Genomic DNA, 21,167 nt, shown 5'->3' with positions numbered 1-21,167 from the left:
AGCCCACACTGCCCATGATTATTGCAAAGACTGGACAGACTCACCTGGCTGTGGGCGGTAGACAGGGGGCTCGAAATAATTCAATTATGGCCGCTCTGGTAGGTGCGGTGCCTTGCCTATGTCTCAGTCGACTCCTCTCTCTAGCAGGGGCCTCTGGGATGCCTTTGCGTCCTTGCCTCAGCAGTCACGCGCTCTTTTTAATGTGCGAGCGACAATGCGCATGACTGATCTCCAGCCCCACCCTAAGGGTGCACTGCCGCGGAGACATCTGCGCAGCCTGCGCCGCGCACCCTATATCCGCCTGGCCGCGCTGCACCGGATGGTGCTTAGAGTGCCCCAGAGTACCAGACAGTTGTGCTCTTTGGCCGCATGGAGCGGAGCGGCCTGGTATGGTGTCTGTCTAACCTCTGCTGGTGCTGCTCCGCAGCGGAGGTCACACAGACAGACAGACTACTGACTAACATACGCACAGGATGCCGATTTTCGATCCATGACTCACATACCGAAAATCGGCCCCACAACAAAACCGACCCCTGTGCAAAAACCGGCCCCCACCCCATCCAGCCTACCGGGGGATTGCCTGGTGAGTCTCAACACTGTTTCCTGACTTCGGCTCTTCCTTTTCGTCAGACAAGTTCCTGCCTTTAAAAAAGAGGAAAGAAGAATGTGTGTGCCTCTCTGCCGATCTGGCGCAGATGGTGCCCTCCCAGTTTGCTGAGCTGGGTCTTGCACTCAAGGAGGGGACATTCTGGGGGGTCTGGGGTTCTTGGCTACTCTGACAGTTCTAAACACCTCCCAATGCCACTCGCCCACGAGCTTCTTCTATTGCCTAAGATGGAGAAGCATGCCAAGGTGCTGTCCTACATTCATTTCGAAACCTCCTTCAGTCATTGCTTACTTTTGCCAAGCACCAGTTCTTCACGTCTCATGCATGCATGCAGTGACCGGTACTTTGCCTGAGATGGGTTGCATGATTTCCTTGGTTAATCGGCATTTCTCATTCCTTCCTCTTTGGAAGGTATTGCTGTAGGACTGGTTCATAAACTTGGGTAATCTTGGAAAAATGTATCCATCAGCAGACAAATTTGCCCATCTTTGGTAACAATATTCTGCTTGATACATAATCTTCCTGCATACTTCTCACCTCCTTCTGATTAGTTAACAGTGGGTGTAATAAGGTCCGAGTTAAGCACACATGTCATGTGCTGTGAAAATGTCACTGCTTTTGCTAGATACCAATGTCAGAGTACTGGGTGGTGCTAACTGCAGTGTTGTTCTGTCCGAAGGGGAAGTCACGGCTGATGATGCCACCTGGCAGCTCTGGAAAAATATTGCTGGAGGAATGTTTTTCAAGATTATCTGAAGCCTGGAAGCATAGTTCATAGAGTGTGGAATGTACAGGAAGAATATGTAAACCCCAGAAATAATGTTGCCAAAGATATGTACCTTTATATTCTGTATAGAAAAAAAGTATTTTTGCAATACAATTGTATTTAATTTCCCTGCTATTGATCATATTCAGTAGTGTACCCCTGTCAGATATCAGTTACATCTCTCTTACTCTCATTATGTCTCTCTCTCTCTCCTACACCACTTATGTTTGTTTATCGCCAATTCTAACACAATTCTCTTCTCGTCAGCTATTCTAATCTAATTCAGATACCCATGTAAATGACTTGTATCTACTACATTAAATATAAAGGATTTAACTTTGACTTGTTTATTCTGCTGATGTTTCATGTTGTTGCAGTGACAGTCACGCAGCCAGCATCTGATAGACAGTTTCTCACTAGTAAGGATCTTCTCAGGGACCCAGCCCGTATGTTCACCTGCTTTGGCCCTCCTACACCCCATCTCTTGCAAGCTTGAAAATGTTATCTAGGGACAGTGCCATGCATGAGATTTAGGTGCAACAGAATTCCCTGTATCTTCCGTCAACAACAATCAGAGAGAACTAACATTATTTACTGTGTGACATTCTGCTCTGAGATATTTCAGCACCTCTAGCATTCCTCTATTATATTTACTTTGTATATCATTCCTCTCCCTTAAACAGCCTATTCTATGCAGGTTTCGTAAAAATGTAACTTTATTTTTCATGCGACACTCCACTTACATGCAGTATTCCACACTATTTAGCATTGTGGTTTGTACAGTATTCCTTTCTATGCAACGTTCCACTCCATATGCATTCTACTTCATGCAGCATTTCATTCAATGCAACATTTCAATCCCTTCAATGTTGTACTCTGGATGTAACATTCCATTCCAGGTAAAATTCCACTCTCTGTAACCTTTCTCTTCCTAACATCGCACTTCATGGAGCGCCTCAGTGTACTGAAGATTCTATTTGTTGTAGCGTTCCATTCCATGAGGTGTTTGATACTCAGAGATATCTGCAGAGGGCGTGCCCTTACACATTGAATTATTTTACCAGCTGAATCTTGGACAGCAGATATAGTTGTAATAATGTTTCTTCTCTAAAAACTATGAAAAACATCAGTCATAGATTCAGAACTCAATGTAGCCAACTCACTGTCATTCTAAGGTTGATAACAGCAATTTGCAAATTGCAAAATTTTATTGTTGAGGAAGCGGTCGGGCCCTCGTCAGTCTAATAAAATAATAATAATAATATTGGCGGAAAACTAGAATAATTTTTGATCTCAAAAAGCCACATTGATATAGCGATCCCAGGCACATTATGGGATTACCTTTTGGGTGTCCAGCTTGTGAACAGAAAAAATGGTGTCACTCACAGTGAAGTTAGCTATTGGCAGAAGTTGTCCCATTGCCCCATGTGGTAGTAGGCAGAAGAAAAATGTGAATAACAGAATTGCAGACCAAGGGATGAAGAGGACTAGCTAAAATTCCCCCAAAAGTATATTACACATAAAATGTTATTAAAAGCAAAAGGTCTTGGCTGAAGCAGAATACTGTTGAGTTGAGTTATTAAAGAATCTGTTAATTACTGTTATTTAATTACAAGACTGAAGTTTAAAAGGACAATTAGAGCACTGTTGCAACAGACAGCAAATAGCTAAATCTATGCCATGTGCAAATGTTGTTGACCTTTAGTGGCCCTTGTGTACTGTCCATGTTAATCCCATTTTGTTAAGTCAACTATTATTCAACTGATTAAGGTGGTTCAGTGGAGTGTATTAGTTCACTTGCAGTGTTTGGTATCTGAAAGAGACACGTTGGTGATAGATTCCTTACCTTAGAATATCCCCAGGCGTCAGACTGGATCCGGACATTTTTGCGTAGCAGTACCCTTGCGCGTCGGTAGGCGTCGTCTGCGGGTCCGCGTCCGTCGTCGGCGTCGTGTGCGCCGTGATGACGTCGTCGGAGTACTTAGACGCCGCCTCTGCGTGCTGACGTCATTTCTTCTTTTTTCCGTGCCAGCAGCGCAGATCCGGAAAAAGTTGTACCTTAGTCACTTTTGACTAACACTTTTTTGATCTTTTGATCATTCCTTTTCGAGTCTTCGACTCCGATCGGTGCCGATAGGGATGCCTGGTTTCAAGCCCTGTGAAGATTGCGACCGACTAATGTCGGTCACGGATCCTCACCGTCGGTGTCTCCACTGTCTCGGCGTCGACCACGACGACAAGACCTGCCTCGACTGCCGGGTCCTTACTTCGAAAGCTAGACGGGAGCGGTCCCGTAAGCGACTCAAACTCCGGCAGTCGGCCCCGCGCCAAGAGAGGTCCCGGTCCGGACGGAGGTCGAGGGACCGGTCGCGGGAGCGGAGCCGTCATAGCTCCGGGAGTCGACATCACTCCTCTGGGTCGAAGTCGTCAGGTAAGCACAAGAAGTCGAAGAGACGTCATCGCTCTTCCGACTCCCCCCGACGCGGCCGGGGGTTCAGGTGGCACTGCCCACGCGGCTCCGTCGGAGTCGCAGGCGTCGCGTCCGACTTCATACCCTCCGGTCCCTGGGCCTAACACGACGCCGGGGGAGATCGAGCGGTTCCTCATGGCCATGAGGTCCCTCTCTCCCCCGACGGGTTCCGCGGCGCCTTTGGGCCCAGCGGCCCCTCTGGGGGTCCTAGCGGGTCGGGGGCTTCGGCCCCGACGCCGTCGGGTGCTTCGGCCCGACGGCGCCGGCGCCGCAGGGCCCTGCTGGAACCGGTCCTGGATCCGGGTCGTCGCCGGTGGACTTAACCACCTCCCCGGCGCCGAACCCACAGGTGTCAGCCCCGGCGCCGTCCTCAGGCGGCGCCGTCCCCGACGCCTCCCTCAACCCGGTTACGGCGCCGCTCGGCGCCAATTCAGACGCCGTTTGGTGAGTTCACTTTCCATGAACCGGCCCCATCCTTTACTGACCCTGAGTACCAGGTGATGGGTGATGAGGAGGATTGGGAGGGGGCAACCTATAGTGTGGTGTTGATGAGGGCAGCCAAGGCCTTGGGCCTTGAGCTCCCCGTCGCGGCCGTGAGGACTAACCTCCTCACCGAGGTCCTTAAGCCGCAGTCATGCTCAGCCGAGCCTCTGCTGCCGTTTAACGAGGCCTTAACTGACGTTCTTTTGGGGACTTGGTCCAAGCCCGCTACGGGTTCGCCCGTAGATAGGAACTGTTGCGTGCTTATCTAGGTTCCTGATCGATACTGTGACCTTATGCCCCTATTCGGCTATAAAGCCCTTTATTCCCTATATTGGCATAACCGTTCAAGTGCGATTTTCTGTAAAGTCATCTCTGGCCTCACACGAACAGAGCCACATTCCAGCATGACTCTCTGCTACTTCCTTTGCGACCAATTAGTGCAATGACAGAGCAGCAGTCACTATCTGATATTCCTAGATAACACTCCGAGTTCTTCAACAAGATAAAATCTTAGCAAACCTGGAAATCCCCGCTTGCTATGTTTTGATTAGTAATGGAACTCTAATGAGCAACTGATAACTGTCACTTCCTAGTGACATCTTTAATTGACGTCTTATGTCCAGCAAACTTGCGTCAAACCCGGCACCTGTCAGGTATAAATATTACCAACGTTGCCTTAAGCAGCGAGCGAACCTGTTGCTGATGCCAGCTGCCTGCATGACCCCGTGTTGGTAACAACTAGCACTCTGTCGCTGCAGCCTGCTATCCTGTGGTGGTGAAGCTACTGATTACCATTATCGCCGCTACAGCGCGAACTGTGGTTCAGTACGCTTGAGGAGCCATGCAGCCGTCCTCTGCGAAGACATCCAGCCCAGCTGCCCGCGGACGCTGTCACCCCTCCTTCCTCGACGCGCTGAGAGAAGCCGCTGCATTTCTCGTGCAGAGAAATCCAGTCCCGGCGCTTCCGGTTTACCCTCGCAGGTGACTGGGATATCGAGAGAGACCCCTGAAGGAGATACCAATCCTCCATCATTCTATTCAGAGGTATGGTGTTGACTAAACCCTTAGAAGAGAATTCTTGAAACAAACCTTGGCAAAACCAACTTAACTTAAGCTACTTACTTACTCCCCTTCTCACGTGTTAGGCTTAGGTCAGGCACACTGGGGTAGGCTTAGTTAGAAGCACCAGTTGAGTATGTTAGCCTAATGTATATATGACTGTATATATGTTTTATTACTTTTAAACCATTGTATGGCTAAGAAACCATATCAATGCTTTTACAGTTCTATTTCGCAATACTTATCTTACTGTACGTACTTTTTATAATAACAGTTATTGCAATTGTGGCAATACATTTCTCTTGTATGAGAAGAAAGACTGTTCAATAAATGTTAACCTTTATTGATAAACGCCCGTCTCTCTATTCTCTACATATTGTGAAAGTAAACTGCACTAGACTGACTGAGTGAAATCTATGTCTATTGTTTCACACGACCCTAGAGATCGACTCTTGATCTGAGGAGCAAAGTTGTCATGTTGCACGGTTGTTGGAAAACTGAATCCCTTCTTGTCTGTGCCAAGGAAGCTGATCACTTCCTATGCAGAGAAGAAAGTTTCCAGTGACCTCTGAGCTAGTTGGTAACACAACCCAATTAAGTTTAGCATAGTCAGTGGAGGCCTGGAATATCCGCAGTTCCATGTCGATACTACTGTTTATGTTATTCCAATGCGCAGGGCCTAGTGGGAAACTAGGAACTACACTACATGGCGCCCTAACGTTTGGTAAGGCGATAAACTAACGTAAGACTTGTAGAGTAACTCAGTCGTGCATATTTCACACCCCTTTCTCCCGTAAATACTCCAATAGACGTCTGGAGTGGGTGAAAGGTTAAAATCCGCCCGACCTTAGTAGGAAGAGATTCCTATGTAAAGCTCTGGTTTATTCAACGTTGAAGGATACAGTGTTCCAAAATATTGTGCACCTAATCTTTGTCTCCTTGGAGACCTACTCTGCAAACCTGCATTTTTTAAAATGCCAGAAAACGGAACCTCTGGGGCCGCAGTAGATGCGACTCAGCAAGGTCCCGAACAAGCAGACCCGGATGCTATTATCATCCCGGTCCAGTTAAGAAGATCTATAACTTTAAAACTTATAGATAACGGACTGCCACCTCAAGGTGGTACAGTAATTTTCGTGATAGAGGCTCACGAGTATCGGCAGACAGAGGTATTCTATTCATGGATAAACTTTCCAGCGGTAAACGCTATAACACAAGAGTTTCACTATTACAAAATAGAGGAACCTCCGGATGAGTACGCCCCTTTCGAGGAGGTTGAAATTCCACTTAAATTTCAAGAGCACCTGCTCTGGTTTAATGGCGCCCTAAAACACAATGATCACATTACCAGGCTCGGTCCACTAGGTAGACCAGGAGCCACGTGGCCGGTTCTAGCCAGCTACACACCACATCCTGACATTGCAAAAATGTCTAGAGAAGAGCTGTTAGCACAGCTAAACACATTAATAAAAATACATAGGCAATTAGTCCAATATGTAATACGGACTGCAACAGTCCAGCCAGCTGTTAATACACCACAGCTGACCCCTCATCAGGGGAACACAAATAAAATTACACCACAGAACATACAGTCATGTCTTGGTAAAACACCCGTAAAACGGGAACAAATTCCTTTCTGGTTAGCCCAGAAAATCACTCAAATAGAGGCAGTATTTCCTGATACTACCCCTATTGAGAAACACAGAATCTTGACCATCTGCCTTCCTATGGGAATCGCACCACACGTGGAGGACTGCGGCACTTGGGGTACAGTCTTTGCTTCCATTTACACAAAAACACACGGTGTTCCGTCTATGGCGGTAATACCAGACGTGCTAAAACAGATTCAAAATGAATTCGGTCCAGAGCCCGCTTTAAATCTAGGTATGAAATTACTGAAAGACTTCAAGCAGGTCACGGCTATATTATTAGCCAACGTAAAGGGAGAAGCAGCATCTGTGGCGATCCGCCAGAAGTTGAAGGAAACAGATATAAAAGATCCTGTTGAGCTTGCAAAAATCATAGAAAAATGCTATGAAGAATTAGGTAGAGACAGCTTGGGTGGAAAACCAGTTAAGCCCCAACTGCTCGAAAATCCTGAAAAATTATTTATTAAAAATAATTTAAACACTCCTAAAAAGAGCTGGGATGGAAATAAACACTCTACTCCCAAGGAAAAAGTTTTCCAGTCCAGAGGAAGGTCTCCTCGACGGAGGGAAAGAACTCCGACTCGAGAACGCCAGTCTCCCCAGAGGGAGCCCTCTGAGAAAAGATATAACCTTAGAAATAGTGATAATATAAAAAAACCTGATAGATATCAAAGTATTGATACACGTCCCTCTCGATCTTCTCCACAGAATTCGGAAAGAAGAGGACGGTCAGACCCAGGAGAGCACACCAAGTCCAAAGACAAGGAACCTGCTCAAAATAAGAAATCTCAATTTCAGAAAAAGAAGGTAGCCAGTATTAGAGTAATCAACCATGCCGAGAATACTGAGGACACAGTTGAAAAACGGGGAGTGGGCATTGACAATGTTGGACAGTGCAGCAGAAATCAGTATAGCGCGCAAGAACTTGATGAGTCATCTGGAGACAGTGGACACGAATGAATACATTCAGGTTGAAACTGCCGACGCCAGACTTAGCGAGCCCCATAAAATATACGAAATAACATTGCATATAGAGGGTGATAAGACTAGGAAAATTAAGGGTCTGTTTTGGGATAAGCTCTCAAAAGGCTATGATATTCTGTTAGCTGAAAAAGATTGGCCCCCGGAGTTTGTCAGGGAGTGCCCTCGTGGCGAAGAAGTGATTATGCCTGCCTTCTTGAATCACATACCGATTCATAAAAAATACACATATGCAAGGAAATGGGCAGTAGCCCAGGCACCTGCATTGTATAAAAATCATGTAGGATGGGATGAGGACTCACCGCCTCACAAAATCCAACTAAAAAATGAACCAACTGCCCAACGGCAGTATCCCATAAAGCAAGAAGCTAAAAAACAAGTCAGGGAGATCTTAGATCAACTTGAATACCAGGGGGTGATTGAAACATGCACCTCTCAAATGAACAATCCTTTGTTTCCTGTCTCCAAGCCAGACAATTCATATCGTCTAGTTTTGGACTACAGACATCTTAATACATGTTGCAAAACTTTTGCAGTACAAAACTCGCATAGTGCAGCCCTAATGAATGACATAGTTAGGAAAAAATACAAAACGACATTAGACATTTCTAATGGTTTCTTTTGTCAAAACATTGCACCAGAAAGCAGATACTTGACCGCTTTCTCCGCATTTGGGTCGCAGAAAAAATTCTGTCGACTCCCACAGGGGTTCAAGAACAGCCCAGGACTATTCTCAGCTAGGGTAACAGAGTTACTACAAATCTATGATGATGAAGCATTATCTTACGTAGATGATATTTATCTCACAGACGACGACTTGGATACTCACTTGAAAAGAGTGAACACCATCATACTTGGGTTCGCAGCAGAGGGTTACAAATTCAACTTTAAAAAGTCCCGAATTGCCCATCTGACAGTACTATTTTTAGGGTACGAATTATCAAGTGAAGGGAAAAGCCTAGCGGACAACTTCTTAGAGAAGTGCGCTGTACTCCAAGCTCCAAAAACGCTGAAGAATTTACAATCCATTCTAGGTTTTCTGAATTTCGGAAGAACTTACATCCTAAATTACGCAGAGAGGGTTAAACCTCTCTACGAACTAATTAAACCTGATTTAAAACAAATCAATTGGACTCAAAAACACACAGAAATTTTGAGATCACTGCAAACAGACATGTTAGCAAAAACAAAATTAGACACATGTGACAACACACGTGATCTTGTAATCCGAGTCATCCCAGGAAGATGCGGATTCACGTACCTAACCTCTAATGAAGGAGAAAAGGTACCAATTTCAATTAAATCTCACTTGTACACACAAGCAGAAAAAACATTCAGTCACACAGAAAGAACTGTGAACGCAGTGCAGATCGCATTAGCAAATGAACGAGAACTAGCACACGGCAAACGGATTAATATCCTTACAGCGGAATCCGCCTTCGAGGCGCTATTCAGCCCAGTAAACCTGCCTACTGTGTCATTGGATCCGAAATGGATACAGTGTATAGATTCTCTAGGAGCGGAAGACGTGAAATACTATTTTGCCCCTCAATATGAAGAACTGAATGATTTAGAATATGAAGAAGAATATCCTCTGCCAATCGAAATCCTGCCTCTCCCACAATACGCCTGTATAATCTATACAGATAGCTTTGTACAGCATTTCAACGTAGAGAGAAAATCCTACGATGCAGCATGTGCGATCATTAAAGGTCGTTGGCTGTGCGGTAAATTCAGACCGAAAATAACAAAAACCGAATCAGTAAAGTACTGTTCGGTTCAAAGAACTGAAATCAGATCTTTAAAGATGGCGCTCGAAAATGTAGAACGCGAATTCCCCACACTTATCATGTGCGATTCTCATTTTTGCGTCAATTCTTACAATAACAAACTGCAGAGTTGGATCGAAAACGACTACAAAGATGACACAGGTGCCACAATAAAGCATAAATTGCTTTCGGAACAAGTAGCTCTTTTACACAAAGAACTACAAAAGACTCACGTGATTCACGCACAGAGTCTTCAACGTGATGGCGTTCACGTTGCAGGGAATTCATTGGCTAATACAGCCAAAGCGGAAGCAACTAAACCGGCTTCCGTAGCCACAAAAAAGCGTACAGATAAGTACATAGACGGGGAAACCATGCTGGCAGTAAGAACGACCGTAAAAGGCGACTGTGCAGCACTACCCGTAAACTATCCACTCAATTATGCATACATAATCGATGCAAACTCCGTTCCTTTTGCTCGAATCCCTGGAGTGGGGGACAGAGTAATTCCAAACAGGAGCAGGAGGGGCTTCCTCCTACTGGAAGCACACATGGGGTTGGGTCTGAAACACCAAACAATCAAAGCCTCTCTGAAAGAATTGCAATCAGAGTACTGGTGGCCAGGAATGAGTATAGATATTCAATGTTTTGCTCAAAATTGTGAAGACTGCAACAGAGATCGCAGTAATGAACAGGCCAGTATAGTTTCAGGATCCCTTCTAGACAGCATAAGGCGGTCTATCTGCGCAATCAAAGAAGAGAAGCGCGTCCCTGTGTACAACGTTTAAGACGAAATACACTTAAATAATGAGGCCTCCAGCGCTCGGCTGACGCTAGAACAGTTATAAAAGATTAGCGAGTCCATATCGGCACATACGCAATTACCACGTTCCATTCTGACCAGGGTCCTGCTTTCAGCTCTCGAGCTTATAGGGAGGCCATGGCCAGCATGGGAATTTGGTTGCGGTATTCTTGTCCGTCGCATCCCGAAGGGAATAGTGTGGTAGAAAGAAAAAACCGGGACATAAAGCAATCTATAACAGCGAAGGTATTAGGTTCAGGCGCTGGGTGGGTCAAACATTTAATAAGTGTCCAGACTAGTCTTAACAACATGCCAAGAAATTCTCTAAAAGGTTTCAGCCCATACGAACTATTGTTCGGAATTAGAATGAACGTTCAGGACCTCGATAGTCAGATGTCAGTGGTACAAGAAGAAAAAAAGCAGTTTGAAGTAAAAGACCGTTTGGCTGTTTTACAGGAACTGAATGAAACAAGAAAATCATTAAGCAACATAAAGTTAAAGCAACAGCCAAGTACCACTGACGAGGCACCACCCGCAACAGCCCCAGCAAGGCCTGTCTGGATTCCAAAGATTGGGGATCTAGTCAGGGAAAAGATCGCGGTTAAGAAGGAATTTGGGCCTTCTTACAGAAAAGCAGTACCTGTCTTGGCAGTCACCGGAACAAGATCAGTTGTGCTACCGCCCCTTGCTGGTAAAAAGGAGAACAGAATCGTGTCCATCGATCTGGTAAAACCACAAGCATGTGGCCTATAATCAACAGTAGGCCCAGTGGACTCCCAAGAAACAACAGAATACCCAAACTTGCAACAATCCAAGAGGTTCAAACTGAAAGACTCATCACATTCGATCAGCCTGCAGTGCACAATGAAGGACTATGCAATAATGCCATGGAACTCGTGCCTCTTGAAACACAGATTGAAACAGTTCGTCAGGAAACAACACCAGTCTACAATGATGTGGCATCAGAAAGTGCTACCGAGAGACAGATTGAAAGAACAATCCCATCAATTGACAGAACTGCCTCTGGTTATTTCATCAACTTCGACAACTTCTCTGAAGATTTAAACGACCCCGAAGTGATGCCGGAAACAAAAAAGTCTTTTAAAGAAAAAGCAACGGAACTCTTTCATCAACTGAAGGAAATCTACCTTATTTCCCCTTGGCTAGAGTTCTGGTTCGGTCTAGGTGTATTTTTCCTCCTGCTTTGGCTCATCATGGTACTGTGTTTGGGAAAATTCATTGAAGGAAAATATATTACAATGGACACAGCAAGTCAGAACATCAACCTAGTCCTGAAACCACACAGATCATCCCACGTGAAGAAAAGAGAACTGTCAACAGTAAATGTCACAGCAATTCCAATACCTGGTGGGGTAGTATGGGAGAAAACAGACTATGAGATCTATGGTCCGGTCGAAATCCTGAAGTATCCTCATCAACTGAAGGTTTCCTTAAGTGACTTTGTTACACCTAGTACATTCTCTGATGATTGGGACTTTAACAGTATTAATGACATGATGTCTGATTTAGTAATGTCAGCTAGATTCACAGATCATGATTATTTACAAGGTTCATCTAGTTATGAGCAGTTATTCTGTTACACCCACTATGGGGATCATTACTTGCATAAATCTGCACAGCCTAGAAATGTTTTTATGTATAATCAATGGGAACATTGTTCTACACCACCTAAAAGCAGTTCTAAAGCATTTTTTGAGAAATTCAAATACTTCTCAGGGTTTAACACCAGTGATGCAGAAACGTTTTATTACAAACTGTTAGATAAAACAGGAATGAAAACAATGCTGACAAATTCTAAATTGATATATTCAGAAGCATTTTATGATAAAATGATGACATTTGGTTTTGATTATTGGAAAAATAATATTGAAACGAAAACAATTTGGGGTACAAAAGATTGGCAGGTGCAAGGCATTGAAGCACTATTTAGAACCTGCATGATACCAGAACAAATGTTATTTTTAAATGACACTGTACACCAAACATCTTGTCTTGGCCTAGCTAAGATCAAAGAAATGAAAACACCGTCTATACCAAAGCCAATACCTGAAAATACAACAGCTGATATTGAGTTAGACGTGTCACACATTTTACATTTCAACAGAACACATCCTGATTGGAAAAAATGGTTAATCTGGCCTACAGACACAAATAACTGTCAAGATAGGTTCCTGAATAAAACACATGGTTTAAAAATGACCAGATTAGACCCTAGATACTCCCAGAGACAACATCCAGGGATTATAACCACATACAGTGTAGGGAAACTCTGCCTAGAATGGCTAACTACATCCACACTGGCTGAAATTAAGCAACACTTGTCTTTATTAAAAGATGGTGCTGATTTGCGCGATTTCATTCTTGGACCACGCAAACAGCGTCAAAAGCGTTTCATAGCGACCAGTATCTATGCTGCTTACAACGAGGCTCGGAAAGTAAAGCAAATTGAAACTGCTGAAAAAATACGAGAAATTGATCGTATTAATTTGGAGAAATCACTTTCTGTGGTAGACAATGGGTTAATGACTCTGTCTTCCAGAATATATTCTTTGGACAATATTGTATCCTCTGCCTTTGATGTGATAGACAGAGATTTGCTAATGTTACAACATGGCCAGTCTCAATTACGCTCTATTATAGAACTAGGCTGGACGCTGCAAAATCTTCGTTCAGGCTATGTGCCTTGGCGTTTGATAAACACAACGTCATTATTTTCCATCTTTAACCTTACTGATAAACAGATCAGTTTGGCACAGAAAGGAGCAGACTATACAATCTTGAGCATCGAGAAACTCGAGAGATTACCATTGACAATGTCAGAGAGCCCTGTCATTGAATGGATAATACACGGAATTATCACAATTCCGATAACAACTTTCCGATTTCATAAATGCCTTGAGTACATACCTGCTGGCCAGTATGAACAATTGGGTAAGGGATATATTAAATCCGAATGGAAATTACCATACACTCATTCTTGCTATAGTGACAGCGAGAAAAATGTATTTCTTAGTGGTGACAACTGTAAACACTCACTAAGCGGTATACTTTTGTGTCAGGGTATTAATTTACACGGAGCATGTGATGGAAATTCAAACAACCTCTCATGCCACCAGCTAGTCACACCTGCAACTCAGATAGAGCCCTTCTTTATGCAACTTTCAAACGGGAGTTACATTCTTAGAACGGATCACAGGTGCTGTGGCCTCGCGCCCGGACTAAGTTATCTAGTACAAGTAACGTCCATGGTCAAATGCTGTATGCAAGCATTGTTTCCGAGCGGGCCTCCAGACATAGTGACTCCCCTCTGGCCTCGTCTGAATCTCTATTCTATACGAATTGATACATTAAGCAAAATGAAATCTGTACTTTTACAGACAACAGTGCCTATAACGTCATCTAAAGAGACGTATGATCTTCTAGTCGCAAGGACGGCTACTGAAGTCCATGACCTTTTATCAACAAATTGCCCCGTGCATTTCGTAGAAATGTTTAGCCAACTCCTTAACATGTCTAGTGCAACAAGCATCCCAGGCATATTTAAGACAGTCTTTACGGGACTGCTAACACCCTTCCAGGCAATTTTGGGAATCTTTCCTAATTTTGTGCACTCCATCTTTGGTGGTATTCCACTATTTTTGGGACTCATCGCAGGGATTCTATTTTTGACCATCCTGCTACGTTATGGCAAGCCTCGGCTCAGACATAGCTCCCATGGGAATGGAAGAGACAATCCTAGCAATGCGCTACAGGGACAGGATAACTAACGTCCTCGGATTGGCCAGGCTGAGAGATCTAAACATGACCTGGTTCCTTTCATTCAGACCGATATGGCAAAATTGCATTTTACCTGTGCTACGGTGTATGCTTTGCGGCGAGGAATGCGTGTTGGACATCTGTCTTTCACTTCCATCAGCAGTACCAATGGACGTCGATACTTTGCTAAGTCCAATAACGGCTCACGCATTGTGTTGTCCCCAGCGGCTACCAATCCTGATGACGGCATTCGTGGAGACTCCTGTACTACAGCCAAGTGGTAACAGTGGAGCGAGTGACAAAAGCAACATCATCCAGGTACAACATTCTGTGAGCATTGCTGGTCCTGCCTTCGATGACAGCAATCATTCTCACACCTGCCAAGTTACAGCGCTATCTAATTTGGTTGAACTATCACCTGATTTTGTAGACCAATTCTTTGCGAGCCTGTCTGATACGATGTTCTCACCCATAGAGAAACAATAACTTTTGAAAAGCTTTCCGACACACAGCGTTCCCATGAACTCTGAATTCGGCCTTCAGTTTTGATCAACAAAAAACTGCCAGGAGCTTTGGAAATCTATTTTCTTTGAATTGGACAATTTTTTTAATATTGACCCCTTTTTTGGCACGAACAATTCTTTGCTTAACGTAAAAACTATTCTTAGAGAACAGAAGCTTCACACTTCTATTTCTAAACACATCTAGAGACATAACAACATAACACCAGCCTCTAGCACACATGTTATTACAATGCATTTTTATGTGATGATTTATCTCGCCTTTCTTCTGTCAGAGATACTTCATGTGTAATTCTTTTTGCATAATCGTTCATTGATTTCATATGCAATAATTTTTTGAATGATTGCTATGCTTTAAAAAACGTACAGTACCTAAATTCCATGTATTTCAAGTACGCCTATTTCGAATGCATTTTATGTATTTTGGGGTGGGCAATGTTACACATACATCTAATTGCTTAGTTTTAGTAATTTTGATGGACATGTATACGTGGAGTGGGTGTTGCGTGCTTATCTAGGTTCCTGATCGATACTGTGACCTTATGCCCCTATTCGGCTATAAAGCCCTTTATTCCCTATATTGGCATAACCGTTCAAGTGCGATTTTCTGTAAAGTCATCTCTGGCCTCACACGAACAGAGCCACATTCCAGCATGACTCTCTGCTACTTCCTTTGCGACCAATTAGTGCAATGACAGAGCAGCAGTCACTATCTGATATTCCTAGATAACACTCCGAGTTCTTCAACAAGATAAAAACTTAGCAAACCTGGAAATCCCCGCTTGCTATGTTTTGATTAGTAATGGAACTCTAATGAGCAACTGATAACTGTCACTTCCTAGTGACATCTTTAATTGACGTCTTATGTCCAGCAAACTTGCGTCAAACCCGGCACCTGTCAGGTATAAATATTACCAACGTTGCCTTAAGCAGCGAGCGAACCTGTTGCTGATGCCAGCTGCCTGCATGACCCCGTGTTGGTAACAACTAGCACTCTGTCGCTGCAGCCTGCTATCCTGTGGTGGTGAAGCTACTGATTACCATTATCGCCGCTACAGCGCGAACTGTGGTTCAGTACGCTTGAGGAGCCGTGCAGCCGTCCTCTGCGAAGACATCCAGCCCAGCTGCCCGCGGACGCTGTCACCCCTCCTTCCTCGACGCGCTGAGAGAAGCCGCTGCATTTCTCGTGCAGAGAAATCCAGTCCCGGCGCTTCCGGTTTACCCTCGCAGGTGACTGGGATATCGAGAGAGACCCCTGAAGGAGATACCAATCCTCCATCATTCTATTCAGAGGTATGGTGTTGACTAAACCCTTAGAAGAGAATTCTTGAAACAAACCTTGGCAAAACCAACTTAACTTAAGCTACTTACTTACTCCCCTTCTCACGTGTTAGGCTTAGGTCAGGCACACTGGGGTAGGCTTAGTTAGAAGCACCAGTTGAGTATGTTAGCCTAATGTATATATGACTGTATATATGTTTTATTACTTTTAAACCATTGTATGGCTAAGAAACCATATCAATGCTTTTACAGTTCTATTTCGCAATACTTATCTTACTGTACGTACTTTTTATAATAACAGTTATTGCAATTGTGGCAATACATTTCTCTTGTATGAGAAGAAAGACTGTTCAATAAATGTTAACCTTTATTGATAAACGCCCGTCTCTCTATTCTCTACATATTGTGAAAGTAAACTGCACTAGACTGACTGAGTGAAATCTATGTCTATTGTTTCACACGACCCTAGAGATCGACTCTTGATCTGAGGAGCAAAGTTGTCATGTTGCACGGTTGTTGGAAAACTGAATCCCTTCTTGTCTGTGCCAAGGAAGCTGATCACTTCCTATGCAGAGAAGAAAGTTTCCAGTGACCTCTGAGCTAGTTGGTAACACAACCCAATTAAGTTTAGCATAGTCAGTGGAGGCCTGGAATATCCGCAGTTCCATGTCGATACTACTGTTTATGTTATTCCAATGCGCAGGGCCTAGTGGGAAACTAGGAACTACACTACAGAACGTTGCCAGACACCACCGCCCGGCCCCGGGTGACCCATGTTTCCTGCCCACCCACCCCACCCCTGAGAGCCTGGTCATCCAGGCCTCCAATTCCCAGACCGCATTACCGTCGGCTCCGCCGGACAGGGAATCCAAGAGGTACGAGCAGTATGGCAAAAAGATCTTCTCCTCCCTTAGTCTGGGACTGCGGTCTTTCAACACCGCGTACCTCTTGGGCCGCTACACCCACTCTCTGTGGGATACTGTTGCGGAAGTGCTGCCTGAGTGTCCGTTGGAGGTACGGGCCAAACTCGGCCAAGCCCTTGTGGAAGATCGGGATGCAGCCAGATATTCGATCCGGTATGGACTGGATACCACCGACTCACTGGGCAGAGCGATGGCAACGCCGGTGGCGGTCAGACGCCAAGCCTGGTTGAGGTCCGCCAATTTCTCGGCCGATGTCCAGAACACACTGATGGACATGCAGTTCGATGGCCGTCGCCTTTTTGGCGACAAGGCAAACCATGCGCTTGAGCGTTTTAAGGACTCCAGGCCCTCGGCCAAGTCCTTGGGCTTCTCGGCCCCACGCCTCCAATTGGCTGCCTTTCACTCCTTTCGTGGCCACGGAAGGGGTGTACCCACACGTGCTGCCAGCCACGCTCCGCAGGGTAATACCCAACGCGGTGGCGGCCGTGGAAACCGCCGTGGCGGCGGTAGGGGACAACAGCGAGGTCAGTCCACACCTTCCCCCGCAGCATCCGCCTCAAAACCCTCCTAGTCCGTACTTTCAGGCCATGTGACGCCAGTGGGTGGCAGGGTTCGCCATCACCTCCTCCACTGGCGCACTGTCACGTCGGACAGGTGGGTGCTGCAGATCGTCCGAAGGGGCTACTCCCTCCCCTTCGAGGCGACTCCTCCAGCCATGCTACAGCAGAACCCACGTGTATCGGGGGATCATTTGCGACTTCTGCAGGAGGAAGTTACGGCCCTCTTGGCCAAGGGGCCATCGAGCGCGTTCCTGGGCCAGAAGTAGGGTGTGGTTGCTACTCCCACTACTTTCTGGTACCCAAGAAGGGCAAAGGTAGCCTACGCCCTATCTTGGACCTACGGAACGTCAACGGCTTCCTCCGGAAGGAGAAGTTCAAGATGCTGACACTGGCTCAGGTTTTAGCTGCCCTGGACCCAGGAGACTGGATGGTAGCGTTGGACTTGCAGGACGCTTACTTTCACATTCCCGTCCTGCTGGCCCACCGGCACTACCTGCGGTTCACGGTTGGCCACGAGCACTTTCAGTATACCGTGCTCCCCTTCGGCCTTACCAGTGCCCCACGGGTGTTCACAAAGGTGATGGCGGTGGTTGCAGCTCATCTGCGCAGGCTAGGGGTTTCTGTCTTCCCCTACCTCGACGACTGGTTGTTGAAGGCGGGCTCGCCCCAGACAGTCGTCAGCCACCTCCAGACTATGTCGGATCTCCTGCACCAGCTGGGGTTCTCCATCAATGTGCCGAAGTCACACCTGTGCCCCTCTCAGAAGCTCCTGTTCATCGGAGCGGTTCTTGACTCGGCGCAGTTTTGGGTTTAACCGCCCGAACAGCGGGTCCGGGATATTCACGCTCTCATTCCACTCTTTCAGCCTTTTTCCCGGATCTCGGTCAGGTTGACGCTGCAGCTTCTGGGGCTGATGGCCTCCTGCATTCTACTGGTGCATCACGCCAGGTGGCGGATGCGGGCTCTGCAGTGGGACCTGAAGTTTCAGTGGGCCCAGCATCAGGGCAACCTGTCCGACCACGTCCTGATCTCGGAGGGCACTGAGAGACAGCTGCAGTGGTGGCTCACGGACCGCGATTGGGTCAGCGGCAGATCCCTCTCCCTTCCCCAACCAGAGCACGTAGTTGTGACGGACGCATCTCTCCAGGGCTGCGGAGGCCATATGGGAGAGGGGGAGATCAGAGGCCTCTGGTCTCCGGAGTCCTGGCTCCATATCAACCTTTTGGAGCTGCGGGCGATTTGTCTAGCACTGAAGGCATTCCTCCCCTCTGTCCGAGGGAGTGGAGTGTAGTGCAGGCGTTCACTGACAACACCACCGCCATGTGGTACTGCAACAAACAGAGCGGGGTGGGGTCGTGGACCCTCTGCCAGGAGGCTCTGCGCCTCTGGCAATGGCTGGAACATCAGGGCGTGACCCTGGTGGTTCAACACCTGGCAGGTTCTCTGAACGCCAGGGCGGACAAACTCAGCCACCGGTGCATGATGGATCACGAATGGCGTCTGAACTCGGACGTGGCGCAAGGTCTCTTTCTGCAGTGGGGAGAGCCTTGGTTAGATCTATTCGCCACCAAAGAGAACTGAGGTACTGGGTTTTCTCGGAACCGATATTATTACAATATCCCAGCGGTGTCAGGGCAACACCCAAAGACCCCGGATTCCCCTGTCTTGGCAAACAGAGACACGGGATACTTCTCGATGACGTCAAAGACCAAAGTTTATTGGTTGCAACCAGGGACAGAGGTCTACGAAGTACACACGGGTAGTTCGACAGAGACTGCACCACACAAATGAACAAAACTCGGTTGTTTATGCCAAAAATTACGCTTCTGGCAACATCACAATTTGCATTCGGTGCATACAAAACTAACCAATGAACAAGTAGCATTTCAAAAAGTATCGAATCACGACAGTCAAAGTTAATCCCACTTTCCGTTGTCCAGCCCACCAAAACGATCGCACACATGCTAGTTTCCTGTTCGATCAGGCCGGACAAACCCACCATAAAACCTTCAACTCAGATCGATGAACATGTCGTAAAGGAAAGGCTGAAACAGATGGAAAGGAGATAGAGGAGTGGGAACGGTGGGCCATAAAATCGGACCACGTCCTGTTCTTTGATCTTTATCAGTGCAGCTGCTGGACAAGGAACTGGCTCAGCAGGATTCGCCCCAGGCGAGGAGTCAGTTCGGCCAGGTCAACCAAAAGTCAGCTAAGGCGTACGTGTCAAGGACTCGTTCGGCCACAATCATAGGGCCTATGTTAGGGCAACCATACAAGATGGCTGCCACATACAAGATGGAACCCGAGGGTTCAAACTCAATCCTAAAATGCAGAGTGTTCTCCTATATCGACTCATACGAAAACACTCAGACACGTTACACTCGTCATTTGCGGTCTGCTGACACCAAAATCGTCCATTTCCGACGGTCTTCATAAATCGGGTTTCAGAACTATCGAACCCAATTCGGAATCACGGAACCACAGAACGCGCAGTGTCATCAGTTCTGCGCGTTGGAATTTCCAAGGCGGCACTCGCTCGGAGACGCTTTTCGTCGCGAGTGGAGTTGCGGTCTGTTGTACGCCTTTCCGCCTATACCACTTCTGCCCAGAGTGCTGAAGAAGATCAAGCGCGACCGGGGCCAAGTCATCCTTGTGGCTCCGGACTGGGCACGAAGGTACTGGTATCCAGAGCTACTCAGTATGTCAGTCGATCCCCCGGTTCGTCTGCCTCTTCAGGAGGACCTTCTGTCTCAGCAGCAGGGGACGGTCCTCCACCCGAACCTGTCCAGTCTCCACCTCCATGCTTGGAGATTGAGCGGCGACAGTTGAGGACATTTGACTTGACTCCTGAAGTCTGTAACATCATTCTGGCAGGCAGGCAGGCAGGCAGGCAGGCAGGCGTCCCTCCACAAAGTCGGTATACGCCTGCAGGTGGAACAGATTTGTGGCATGGTGCACAGCAAATGCTGTGGATCCTCTCTCTGCCCCTCTTTCTGAGGTTCTTCTCTTCCTTCTTTCTCTTGCCCAGCAGGGCTCTGCTCTGGGCACTATCAAGGGCTATCTTTCTGCCCTTTCAGCCTTCTTAAGGCTGCTTGAACAACCATCTTTGTTCAAGTCTCCTATTGTAAATTGTAAATTCCTAAAAGGCATCACACACACATTTCCACCTGTTCCGTTTGTGATGCCTCAGTGGGACTTGAACCTTGTACTTACATTTCTGATGTGCGCTCCCTTTGAGCCACTTCAATACTGTCCTCTCCGCCTTCTTACACTGAAGACTGCCTTCCTGGTTGCCATCACCTCTGCCAGGAGAGTGAGTAAGCTCCAGGCCCTCTCTTGTACTCCTCCTTTCCTTTCTGACCATCCGGACAAGGTTATGTTGCGTACTAAGCCATCTTTCCTGCCCAAGGTTGTCACAGTCTTCCACATCGGGCAGTCCATCACTTTGCCAACCTTCTTTCTGCCACCGCACCCCTCATAAGAGGGAGAGCGGCTCCACCGCCTGGACCCAAAACGTGC

General features: G+C 46.5%; 1 protein-coding gene across 2 annotated transcripts in view; it reads left to right on the top strand.

Moving 5' to 3' along the window:
* VPS13D (vacuolar protein sorting 13 homolog D) overlaps window positions 1-21,167 on the top strand; it is a 2,754,556-nt gene that overhangs the window by 846,038 nt on the left and 1,887,351 nt on the right. The window lies entirely within an intron of this gene.

Source organism: Lissotriton vulgaris, chromosome 5 (assembly GCF_964263255.1).
Source record: "Lissotriton vulgaris chromosome 5, aLisVul1.2, whole genome shotgun sequence".
NCBI lineage: Eukaryota > Metazoa > Chordata > Amphibia > Caudata > Salamandridae > Lissotriton > Lissotriton vulgaris.
Note: the sequence above shows the minus strand (reverse complement) of the source record. Positions and strands in the feature narration are given on the sequence as shown.